The sequence below is a fragment of the Corvus kubaryi genome, unplaced genomic scaffold, assembly GCF_017639235.1.
Source record: "Corvus kubaryi isolate FWS band 111438036 unplaced genomic scaffold, C.kubaryi_AGA036_p1.0 69, whole genome shotgun sequence".
Classification (NCBI taxonomy): Eukaryota; Metazoa; Chordata; class Aves; order Passeriformes; family Corvidae; genus Corvus; species Corvus kubaryi.
The window spans coordinates 3,183,635-3,195,413 of NW_024582057.1; the positions used below are offsets into that span (position 1 = coordinate 3,183,635).

At 42.3% G+C, this 11,779-nt stretch overlaps 1 long non-coding RNA gene across 1 annotated transcript; it reads right to left on the reverse strand.

Moving 5' to 3' along the window:
* Window positions 1–4,032: 4,032 nt before the first annotated feature.
* LOC121674665 lies at window positions 4,033–11,513 on the reverse strand. The gene is made up of 4 exons (XR_006019751.1): window positions 11,371–11,513; window positions 10,779–10,878; window positions 6,892–6,968; window positions 4,033–4,160 (listed from the first exon to the last, which is right to left on the reverse strand). It is a non-coding gene; the product is annotated as an uncharacterized LOC121674665 (long non-coding RNA).
* Between the last annotated feature and the right edge of the window lie 266 nt (window positions 11,514–11,779).

The window sequence follows — 11,779 nt, forward strand, 5'->3', positions numbered from 1 at the left end:
ACTGTACCTTAAATTTCTGACTTGGCTATAGTGACAGGAAGTTAATTAGACAAACTCTGACCATGTCTTCTTGATCCAAATCCGCATTACTTGGACATATAAGAATTACCAGCTGCGTGAGAGCTCATGTTTCTGGAGGGACTTGGACTTAAAGGATGAAATAACAGGTAAAGGAGTGGAGAATGACAGCCACTGTGGGGCCCAAACCAGTGAAGCAGCAGCATTTAAGCTCTTTTCCAGCTAGACTTTAACACCTCACAGTGCAGCCAGAATATGTTAGACGCATGTCTGAGGCATGAATGCTGGCTCAGACCATGTGTAAAACTAAGCTCTAAACACAGTTTGACTTTTCCAGGTTATTCTTAATTTCAGAGAACAGCGAATTGAAGCCAACTGCACACACCGATCCTGATGGAGCAGACCATACATTACACAGCCCATGAGGTTACTGACCTTCTTGACTCTGGCAAACTGCTGGGCCCTAATAGACCTGGACCTACCAGGATTCAGCAGGCCAGACAACAGCAGTATCAAACCTGGGCTTCACCTCAGCCATCAGAAGCAAAACCTTTAGGCAGGCATATGTGTTTTCTGATGCCTCTTTTGTAAACATCAGAGTTCCTGGGAAATTATTTCTGAGAACAAGTGTCATCTTATTAAAAAAAAAAATCTGTTCTGTTCCCACTTCCTTATCAGGAGCTGGGCTCCAAATATGCCCAGATATTATATTGTCCTCTTTCCTGGTATTCCCACCTTTACATAGTCAGAGCCAAACATTTCAGATATCACTGAGTATCGAACAAGGAGTAGGGCAGCGTTAATATCAAATTTAGTTTCAGGTCAAAACATCCTTTCTGAAAGGGATGAACAAACTTCAGAAGGTAAGAACAAACACCCAAAATAACGGCTACGTCCCTACAAGCTGCATAATCCTTTCCTTTTCTTAGGTTAATCTTGGATACAGCACTCAGAAAGGAGCTGGGCCAAGGGATCTTATTGCTACTACTTTGTGTGTGTTACTTGTATTGCTACAGGACTCTGGGACTCCAAATGAGGATTAGGGTCCTATTGAACTAGGCACTATAAAAACAAACACCACACAGACAGTTCCCTGCACCTGAGAGCTAATCTTTGGCCGTTTCTCTGCAGCATCTGGGGATAGAGTAGGGCATAAGGAAGTGTATTAGGGTATACTGCATGGACTGCAAGTAATCTTATTTCTGTAACCCTTCTCCTTTCTTACCCTACTGCCTCTCTTCTGTTTGTTAACCTATCTTACCATCCCAGTCTAAATTTAATTTGTGAGCTTCTTGGGCAAAACTCTTTGTGTCTTTTCATTTCCTTTTCCATGATTTTGAGCCACAAAAAATAAGACAAATTATTGAAGACATGAAAGAAAACTTTCTTCCCTCCCTAATAAAATTAATGGACATGATCTATTTAAATGTGCATCTCTGAAGTGTTATGATTTTGTACATCTACAGAGCCTAATGTAAGCCTGTGGACCAATGAGCAAGGCAACCAGTATGGCAATACAAATAAAGACGTCTGGTCTACATGTATATACACAACAAGTACTTTTCCAGATGATATGCAGACAAAGGAGATATATCTGCAAAATAATGCCTACTGGTTAAATACAAAAAAAGCTGCTGGTATATGGCATTTTGATTGATAAATTGGATTTGCAGGACCCCATAAAGATAAAGCAATGGGACAGAGTCAAGGGAATACAATCTCAGCCTCTCCAGGACCTGGAACGAAATACAGACATTCTCCCTTCTCTACAGTCATTCCTCCCAGGCCAGCCTCGTGCCTGCAGCATCCTCTTCCCCTGCGTACAGCCACAGCAGCTTCAGTTGTACCAAGGGACTATTTCTTGGGAAAGGAAGGTGCTGGCGCATAGGCAGTTTCTAACTTTTCCTCGGGAAGAGAGACTGCCCGGACAGAGGAGGCTGTAAGGCAAGAGTTACAGCAGTACAGTAGGTCCAACAGCTCTGCCACCATCCATCTATCCAGCACCTTAGATAACTTATTCCTGCCCTAGAAGAAGAAAAGAAAGAGGCATTGTTTAAAATTTGTTTAAAAGGCTGTGCTGAAGAACTGCAAACAATACGGTGTGTTTGTGTGTGTTCGTTTACACGGACAGAGTAAGGAGGAGGGTACAGACAGTGTAATGGTGCAATTCACTCCTGCTTCCCCTCCAGGCCAAGCGTATCCACCTGACTGCCATCTCTACATACAGCAACTCTCCCTGCTGGCTTGCAAACCTCAAATTTACTCTGCCCAAGCCGGCAGAGTGTGTGATAGAGTCTCCAAAGAGACAAAGGCTTCCCTCAGATTTCACTCTGCTTCTTCTCGCAAGCAAGCAGCAGAGAAAGGCGGGGTTCGGAGCTTTTGGAGGTGTATCTGCCAGCAGGCCAACACGTGCAGACCTTGTGAGCACGGCCTGCCCCGGCCCGAGCCCCGCACGCTGGCAGAGCAGGGGGTCAGGGGAGCCCCTTCACGGTTCCACAGTCAAGGCTGTGAGCTATTTGGATTAGATGAGGAATTTCAAGTGGAAGCCATCTGAATGTGTGTGTGCGACCGTGCGAAGCCGAACTATGTTTAAAGAAAACAAATGGCTTCTTACAGTACCTCTGCAAGGTCCTGTTCTAAAAGGGGGCTTAAGTAACTCTCGTTTTTCCTGCCACTGCAAACTTAAATGGGATCATGTGGGGCGGGGGTGGGGGTGGGTCCTGAAAGCAGAGAATCAGGAAAAACCCATGACAGCAACAGTATGAATAAATTGGCAAGATACGCTGTAAATAGCTCTGATGCTGAACAAAAATAAAACAAAAAAATTCATATTGCAGCCATTTTAAGACTTCTGCTTCCTTCTTCACCCCTGCCAGTAAGCAGGCTTCTTCAACATGTGACAAGAAGAATTCAGAGGGATGCTTGCCAAGTGTTTTCTGACCCAAATCCTAGAGGTATCCTCCATCTGCAGCAACAGACAGCTTGCTGTGGTCTGTCATTACCTTCTGTTTGGTTTTCAACACCAGCTACCCTAGTTAATGAAAGAAGATGCAACCACTGAAGACAACGAACAGACAAACTTTAGTAGCATTTCTGGGAAGCTTAGAGGAAGATTTCTCTAATCTTGAATAGGCCAGAATGCCGGACAGTAATGACTGAGGCATCCATATGTAAGTGCATTGCTAATAGCAAACTCAGATATTAGGAAAACAGGCTACATAAAGCCAGCTGAAGAGGATTTAAGGACAAGAAATGAAAGGCAGAGCTAACCATTCAATTTCTGTCACAACATCACACCTACCCAACTCGGCCTCTATCTGCAGGCAATAAATGTCATACCTTGAAAGAGCCAGGCTGTCAGAAATATTTTTTTCCTGCAGGACTGATAGCCAGCTACACATCCATAAAGTTCTTCTATGTAAATGTTTGCATGTGGCCCTTCACATCTAAGGTTTGTAGCAATGCATGGTATTTTGCAAAATGCCATTCCCCTAAAGGGCAGCATATTTTTATTCTTATAATTTTGCATGGAAATTAAAACGAACATATCTTAACATGGGAAAAGAAAACACTTTTTCCCCCAGCTAGGTACTGCTGCTTCACTGTGCTGCTGCTGGTGGTCTGATATTTTTCTCTGCATATTCAGAAACAATTCAAATGTAACAAACGCCCATTTACCTACCACATAAACACGAGGTACTTAAAATGCTTGTCTTTGATAAGCCATTCTCCCCTTTGAGGATCCATTAGGCCCAACATGAATGAAGCCTAAAAAGCTACTTAAAGCTTTTGGAGAATTCTCTGGATTTCCAGCTTCACATTTCAGTTACTGCAATGTTTGCATTAAGATGCTTGTCTGAGTTCTGCCCTGCAGGATTCAGAAAAAGAAAAATGTTCCTTTTGTACTGAACACAACCGGTAGGTATTCAGCTTTTTTGTGTGTATTATGACAGTACCATCTGGCATTCATCTGCCGGGTACCTCAGGAGAATGTCCCCTTCCTACTTGCCTGTATGATGCTGGCCAAAATGACAGAGTACACCAAAGGTTAACTTCCTGTAATGTGGTCTCTTGGCTTATCTTGAGTAAGACAGTAGTTCCTTTATATTCTTAACTTTGCATTTCACATATTCTCTGCCTGCCTGGAAAACAGGGTCATAAGAGATTCTTATGGGTCAGACACCTCCTAATGCGAAGCCAGGGGTAATCCTAACAAACTTAGTAACAACAGTCTATAAGGCCAGTTGGCGCTGCACATGCAGAAGGAAATGTGAAATTGAAATGGAAATTTGCCCAGTTAGGTTTGCTCTGCTCCACTGAAAAGCTTTGTACAGTGGAAGCATAAACAAACGACTGCTCTCAGAAGTCATGGTTCACCTGCTGACTCAAACACTCATGTCTGTCAACCAGCATGAGAGAGGCCAAGGGGACTATGTGTTTGGGTTTCTCTTTTAGTCTCAGCCTAATTTATCTTGTCAGTTCCAAGATCTTCATTTCTTTCTTGAAAGGACTATAAAGGAGGTTTGGCTTAGCTGTGCCCTCCAATTATTTGATTATTTTTAAGCAAACAAACAAGAACTTATGATGGACCAGTTCAGATTGCCTAGTTCAGCTCCTGAGTAATTCTTAAAGCTATTTTCATCCTAGCCCCTTCCTCAAACGGCAGTTCCTTCATCCCTTTGAGGATATATACTTTAATACTCCCAACCTGCTTCTTGCAAACAGCCTTTTCAAGAGAAACAAGCCAGTCTTGAGCAATTAAGACCTATAGATCTCCCTTCACTTCCTTCAAAGCCATTGTGGAGGTGCAGCTGAAACCCATTAAATTCAATTGAGCCCAAATGGCCCATAAGTCATATGGAAACTTCCTCTGGGCCTTTAACAAAGAGCCTTGCTTTGAATTCCAAATTACAAACAAATTCAGTGTGTTCAGCTTTCACATAAAACATAAAAATTAAAGAAAACATACAAAAGAAAAGTTGCATCAAATCACGGGGAGCATTATAAGAAGGCACAAGCAGCTACTCTCGTTCTGAAGTTACATCCTTCAGTTAGAAATATCGTACTAATTCATGGCAATATTTTCTTTAGTCTGGACTGGGAGCATGCTTTATTCAGTGTGTGACAAAGTAAAACTGGTGGAATTCATGACCCTATTCTCTCCTCTAACTTTTCCTAACAATGGCTAAAAATAATATATATTCACATATATACACATAACATGATGTGTATATATGTATAATTATATTTTATCACATATAGCTGCCAGACTAATCTCAGGTTCCTCTATAATAAGTAGATAATAAACATTTATAGACTATATATACTCAACATTAAGTATTGCTTTATTGTGGATCAGGTTTTTTATCAAGTTGACAAATTTATTAATATGGCTTTATATTAGCACTCTCAATCTAAGATTAGGGATATGTGCTCCAGGATCATAAGTCAGCTAAACACTGAAAAGATAGAGGCAGATACTGAACTTGAAAATCATACAACAAAATTGTTCCATAATACATCTTTATTCAGACCCCCCCCAATGGGACTGGCATCCTCTAAAAGCCTTAAAAGAGCCTCTACTTGAGGGTTAATTTCACCCTAAGGGCTCTGAGAATAACTGGAGACCCAGATCTTTATGACTTTGTATCAATTAATGTTTTTTACATTCCTTTTAACAAGAACTTGATGAAAAATATCCTGCTCTACCTATTCTATTTGGCACCCAAGTTACAAGTCATTAGAAGTATCTGAATCAGTTTCAAAAGTGCTGTGGAGTGGTATTTTCTGAAGGTAATGGGTCTGAGAATGCAGAGCGCACATGTTCCCGAGGCACATGAAATTGAAACGAAAAGCAGCAGTGGCTTTTGCTTTCACGGCTAATCAGGACAGCGCCAAGCACTGCTCCAAAATGTAAGGGCTTGGCGGTCGATTCCCGTACAGATCCAATGCCTTTGCCATGATGGGGCAGCACCTCCCACAGAGGGGGCTCGGAGGGACCAGGGCACCGCTGTCTGATGATGGACTCCGCACCACCGTGGTAGGTGAGCCAGGGTGCTGTGGTACCAGCTCACAGTGACTGACACATGGACTTTGCCTCCTCCCCATATCCCTGCGGCAAATCCAATCAGCCGGCTTTGTACAGACCCACTGGCAAGGGCAGTTAAGATTATGACAATTAAACAGTCAGCTCTGTTTCTCCCATCCCTCCTCCTCCTCTCCCTCCCCTAGCCCCTTCTCCCAACCTCCTCATGCCTGCGACAGCCCAGCACCACTTCAACTCTCTGAACTCAGCAAAAGCAAACACTTCAACGCAGCCTCATGCAACAAGCAAGAAGGATGACAGTGCAAGGAAGGTAGGACTGCAGCCAGGAGTAGAGAAAGGAGAAGCAGGACTGAATTGTGGCAACAGGGAGCAATCTGCTTCATGGACCCACATCTGAAAGGCATCAAGTTTGTTAAATTAGCAAGAGAATAGGATAGCTGAAATGTGTTAGCCTGCATCTAAGAAAAAAAAAAATAGAAAATAGGTCAGCATAGTATATTTTTATATACATAATGCACTATGTATAGTGCACTATGTATAGTGCATTATATATATTTTATATATGTAGCAGCTTGACTCTCACCCCACTCCTTTCTCAACATTTCCAGAAATTCATTGGTATTTAAATCTCACTCCTGACACACTGATAACAGAAACTACAGAACTTCTAAGACAGATACTGAGGTCTGGGAATATTAAACAGACAACCCATTTCACAACAATTAATTAAGTAACACTTATTGGAAAAGTTTTAGGGGTGGCAGAGAGTGGGAAGGAGAGGAACAGCTGAAAACCTAGAAAGGAAAAACGATGCTGAAAAGCTATACCTGTTTGGAAGAAGTATGTTGTCTGGTTTGTTTTTTCAATTGTCCTGAACTGCAGATTCCACAGGAACACTATAAATCTGAAGAATTGCAGGACATGTTGAATTTTGAGTAAGAGGGAGAAGGAGAAGAGATTCGTTCACTCTCTGCTGATTCCCCACTGCTAAGCAATGGCAAATTAGGACTGCCTGAGAAATCAAGTGTGCTGAAATCTCTTCTGGTGGATAAAAGTTATCTCAGGACAAATTCATCCCCATAGCTATAATGTGGTTACCCTAAGCTTCACAACCCTGAAAATGGCAAGAATTAAGGTAATAATAAGATCCCCCAAAACCAGAAGCCAGTATTCTAGCCATGTGGAAGGAAATAATCCAGTATAATTCAACTGATGTTTAAGGGAAAAGACAGGAAATCTCAGGGTGGGTCTGCACCATTAAACACAGAAACAACACCAAATGCAGAGATGCCTGTAGAGCCAATGAGTCCCCATCTCAAGCCCAGCTCTGACCCAATTTGTCTTGGGCTGACCCAAATACCAAAAAACACTAGCACCTGTCAGTCACTGCCAGGATACTTTTGTTTACAAGCTAATTCATGAGTGCTTTTCAAAACACTATTTTTTTTTTTTTCTGAGCAAAACCAATGACTTTTAATTTGAAAGGGGATTTAAAATGGTTGTGATTCACGGGGATTTATGGATGTTTCCCAGGGAGTTTCAAAAGCCTGGACTTTCTTCCCACAACTCCCAGGAAACGCAGTTAAAAGTCTCCCATAGGTCGTTAGTTCAGCGTGTTTGGACTGGCAGTGCGGGACAATCACATGGCAGCCTCCATCTCAAGGAAAAACCACCTGGCAGCCTCCATCCCAACACCTGTGTGGGGCAGAACCCTTACAGATGCTATCCAAGGCTGTGCCCAAAACTATTCCGCAGCATGGCTGGGACCAGCATTAACTTGGACAACAGTTACGTGTCATTTCCATTTCTGCATGTTGCTAATTTATAGAGAAACAGGATAGGACTGGAGGCCAACAGAACAAACTGGGGAAGGGCAGAGGGGATGCTCACTTAGGGAAATGAACATTAGGAAATTTCTTAAGCCAAAAGCACGTTGAGGATATCATTATTTTTAACCTAAGAACTATTTTGCATTAATCCTGATTTAGCCACTGAGATTTTCAGCTCCAATTGGTTACAGTAAGTAATGCACCAGAGAGCCCTGGGTGAGGCTTTCTCACCCACCCGCCTCACACAGGACTCACTTCCAAGAGCCCTTTAAATGTCAGTCCTTGAGCGATGGGTTTCATACACCAGAGCCAGTTGCCTTGCACAATTTGAAGGGAGACCTTCCGTGTTTTGCTTTCCAGCTTTTCTATTCACCCTGAATTGCCTTCAGTGATAAAGCTAAAAAACCCCACCCTTGCTTGTTAGCCTGACAATATTTAATTCTGACAGCACATTCAGTATGCTTCATGAAATATGCAACCCTGTGACTAATGAGGTATTTGCACGTAAGGACAGTAAATTGCAGGGCAATAAAAGTAAAGGAAAACCATGAACTGATCAGCCAGCTGTTAAAAGGATGCAAACTGTGCCTTATTAAATGTGTTGTGCTATATCCAGATGCTAACTAGAACTCAGCCCTGGCTCCCTCAGTAAAGCTTTGCCTTAAAAAGCTATAGGTCTCCCTTTCTGTTATCACACATTAGCTTTCTGCTTTTCAAATACTGATGGAAGTTCACCTCTCTGCTGTCTCCCTCCGCTCCACTCATCACGTAAAGGGAGCACTATTTTGATTTTATGCATGAGATTGAGTCTGCTCCAGTGTTAAGCATCCTATCAGCATATGACCAACTAGCAAAGCTGACATTTTTGCCATGATTATCCACGAAAAGTGTTTCCTACCTCTGATTTACAAGAGCCCTATTCATGAGAAATGATTAATAGCTCACTAGTGCTGCCAAAAAGCACATAAATCTAGACATCCTCTATGCTCCTGACATGCCACTCATCTTGTAGATATGTTCAGATCTCTCTCTTCCTCTCTCCCGCTTATCTATGTCTGATCCCCAATGGGCACACGCTCATGCTGATTAGGCAATACAGTTGCTGACTGGGACAATTTTAGGCTTATATTACTGATGGCACCCAATTAGAGGCTGCAGAAAGTAGTGTCCTTCCTGGCTTGTACTAGACAAGCATGATTAAGTGTTAAATGCCTTCTAAATTAACAGGCAGTATCACCCATGTGTCTGTTACAACTTATCAGGGTAAGAAACCAGCTCCATTGCCAAGTTTTCTCTGTTAGCAGTTAAGTCTCCCAGGCTGTAGAGTAATAGAGCTGAGAAGAGGGCAAGCTGCACACAAGCATACACCTGACTCAGCTGATGCTTAACTTATTCAACAAGGTTTCACACCCTTGGCATTAAACACGCCTGTAAGTGCCCCACTCAGATGTGATAGATTTAAACAAGCACTGTCTGAACCAGGGCCCATGGTATCATTCTCCATCCCCTCACCACCCCCCACAGCCCCCCTCCCCAGCCTAATAATAGCTATTTCACAGTTCTTGAGCATCCTTGTTCTGAAGATCCTAGAGTGTTCTGCAATTACTAAAAAACAGATCATACCACGCCTACCCATTTTATTCCATCATTTCAATGGGGCTGCTAGCACAGCAATACACACACACACGAAAAGTAGTTTATTGTGCCCAGTGTGTGAAGAGACTATTCAAGGCTGCAGTGCTTTCCCTACATGTATCCTCTATGACACAAGCCTTTAATTGTTCAGTCATGTTCTACTTTACAAATAATACAGGGTACAACATGCCTTTTCCTCACTGACTTTGGCGCAGACAGGTTACAGCTTGCCACTGGGTATTATTTCCGTATTCACAATGTTCACCGTCATTGCAATCCAGTGCAATCCAGTGCAATTTAATTTAAGATATTAGCATCACACCTCAGAATCATGCACAGCTCCCACTGACATCTCTGGAAAACCCAGCTATTTTCCCAGCTGTAATAGTACTACTACTACTACTACTACTAATAATAATAATAATATCAAGAAAATAATTATAAAAGAGCACTTTTTTCTAGGTGTGCTTTAATAAGATTATTGGCACCCATGTTCTGCTGAGTTTTTTCCTTCTTAACTTCCTCATGAGTAATTACTGGTCCAAGCTTACAAGCAGGTGCCATCTTTTGAGTGCACCCACCCTGAATTTTGCTGGATCACACATTTTCAGCAGATCTTGTTTGCAGTCATTGGGCTTCAGTACTGCACAAACTACTTCTCACGTTTTCTCTGGAAAGAATTGCAGCAATGCAAAGGGAAGTCTTGTCTAGTTAGGGAGACTTTGCAAGTGTAAAGGCTGCTCCATTCTCCATATACCTGATCTACAAGCTATCTGGTCCTTTTCCTAAGTAACAAATGCACTTTCATCAAAGCTTCTCAACTGCTTCTTTCAAGAGCAAAGAGAGGCCTCTGTAATTTTCGTTCCTGTGCCAAGGATAATGAAGTTATTCTTGTTGCTTCTCTGGCCATTGCATCTCAAACCTTTCAGAAGCAGGATATTTTGTCACTCAAAATGGTTTGCCACGACCTGGTGTCAGACCTGTATCATGCCAGGCTCTTTGTGCAGCTCTAGCCGTGGGCTACATCCCTGAGAAGGAAGTAGCTGATGACATGAACAGGTGTTCATTGCAGCTGTATTTGTGCAATGCTGTTTGCAAAGTATATAACCACACAAAGTAAACAAAAACCAAACAGCAACAGCCATTTTTGTTGCTCAGCATGCCCAAGCCTCCCTGGCCAGTGAGACATAAGAGCCAAAGGGCCTTGACTCCTCCCCCTTTGCTCCTAAGCCATGCTCACAGCTTCTTACCTGACATTTCTTCTGCTGCATTTGGAGCAGGTCTCTCAGACTGAGTAGCAGAATTCAGCTCAGCTTTTGCTGTACTTGATTATTGCCTTCCTACAAGCAGCTAAAAACATGTTTAAATATTCCTATCATTTAGCCCGAAGGAAAACTGTTTAGCACATTTAACATCGTTACCCAGAACCCAGACTTTCTGTAGATGTAAGAATCATCTGATGGCAGCAACCAACACTTTCCTGTATAAAAAATAATCTTCTAAAAGAACAGCTACATGCAAAGTAAATAGAGAATGCTTCTATACAACAACATGACTTGCTGCCCCAAGTGCAAAAGGAGATGTTTAAAACAGTCAGTTACAAATAGTGAAGGGCATTTTTCACTCTCATTTCTGTAATGTGTGCAAAGCAGAGCAGTAAGGACAAGGTGTTACTGTTATCATCTTCCAAATGGCACAATCAAGGCAAATGGAAACTGTGATAAAACCCCACCTACTGGGTATATACCCACCTCTCAGCTTTCCAGATAGCACAAAACCTTTGTTCTTTACAACTGTGCTCAAGAACTTAGAATTGAATAGAACATACACAAACAGACTCACCTCAAAAGCTTTCCATGGGTTTTTTTTACCTGTCCAAATCTTTCCTTGGCCATTTCACTGGGAGAACAACACACCAGCTTCTCTAAGGTAACGCCCCTTGGTAATGCACGTAGGAAAGTGGGTTTGGGGTTTGCTGCACTATCTAATTAGAGATCTCCTGACAGCTCATCTTCACTAAGTTTCATAATTATGTGAGTGAGCGTCAGCGATCCTCACTCAGCAGTTCCATGGGAGCTTTCTCAGTAGACACCGTTTATCCTATTTCTTTTACTGTCATTCTTATTTCACCATTTGCAGTACTCAGAATAGGTTTCAGATACCCTTTTTCCACAAAAGATGTTGCTTGTTCCTTGGAGACTCATACTGAAAGCAGAGCAGAGAGGAATAAATGACATTTGGGGTATTTCAT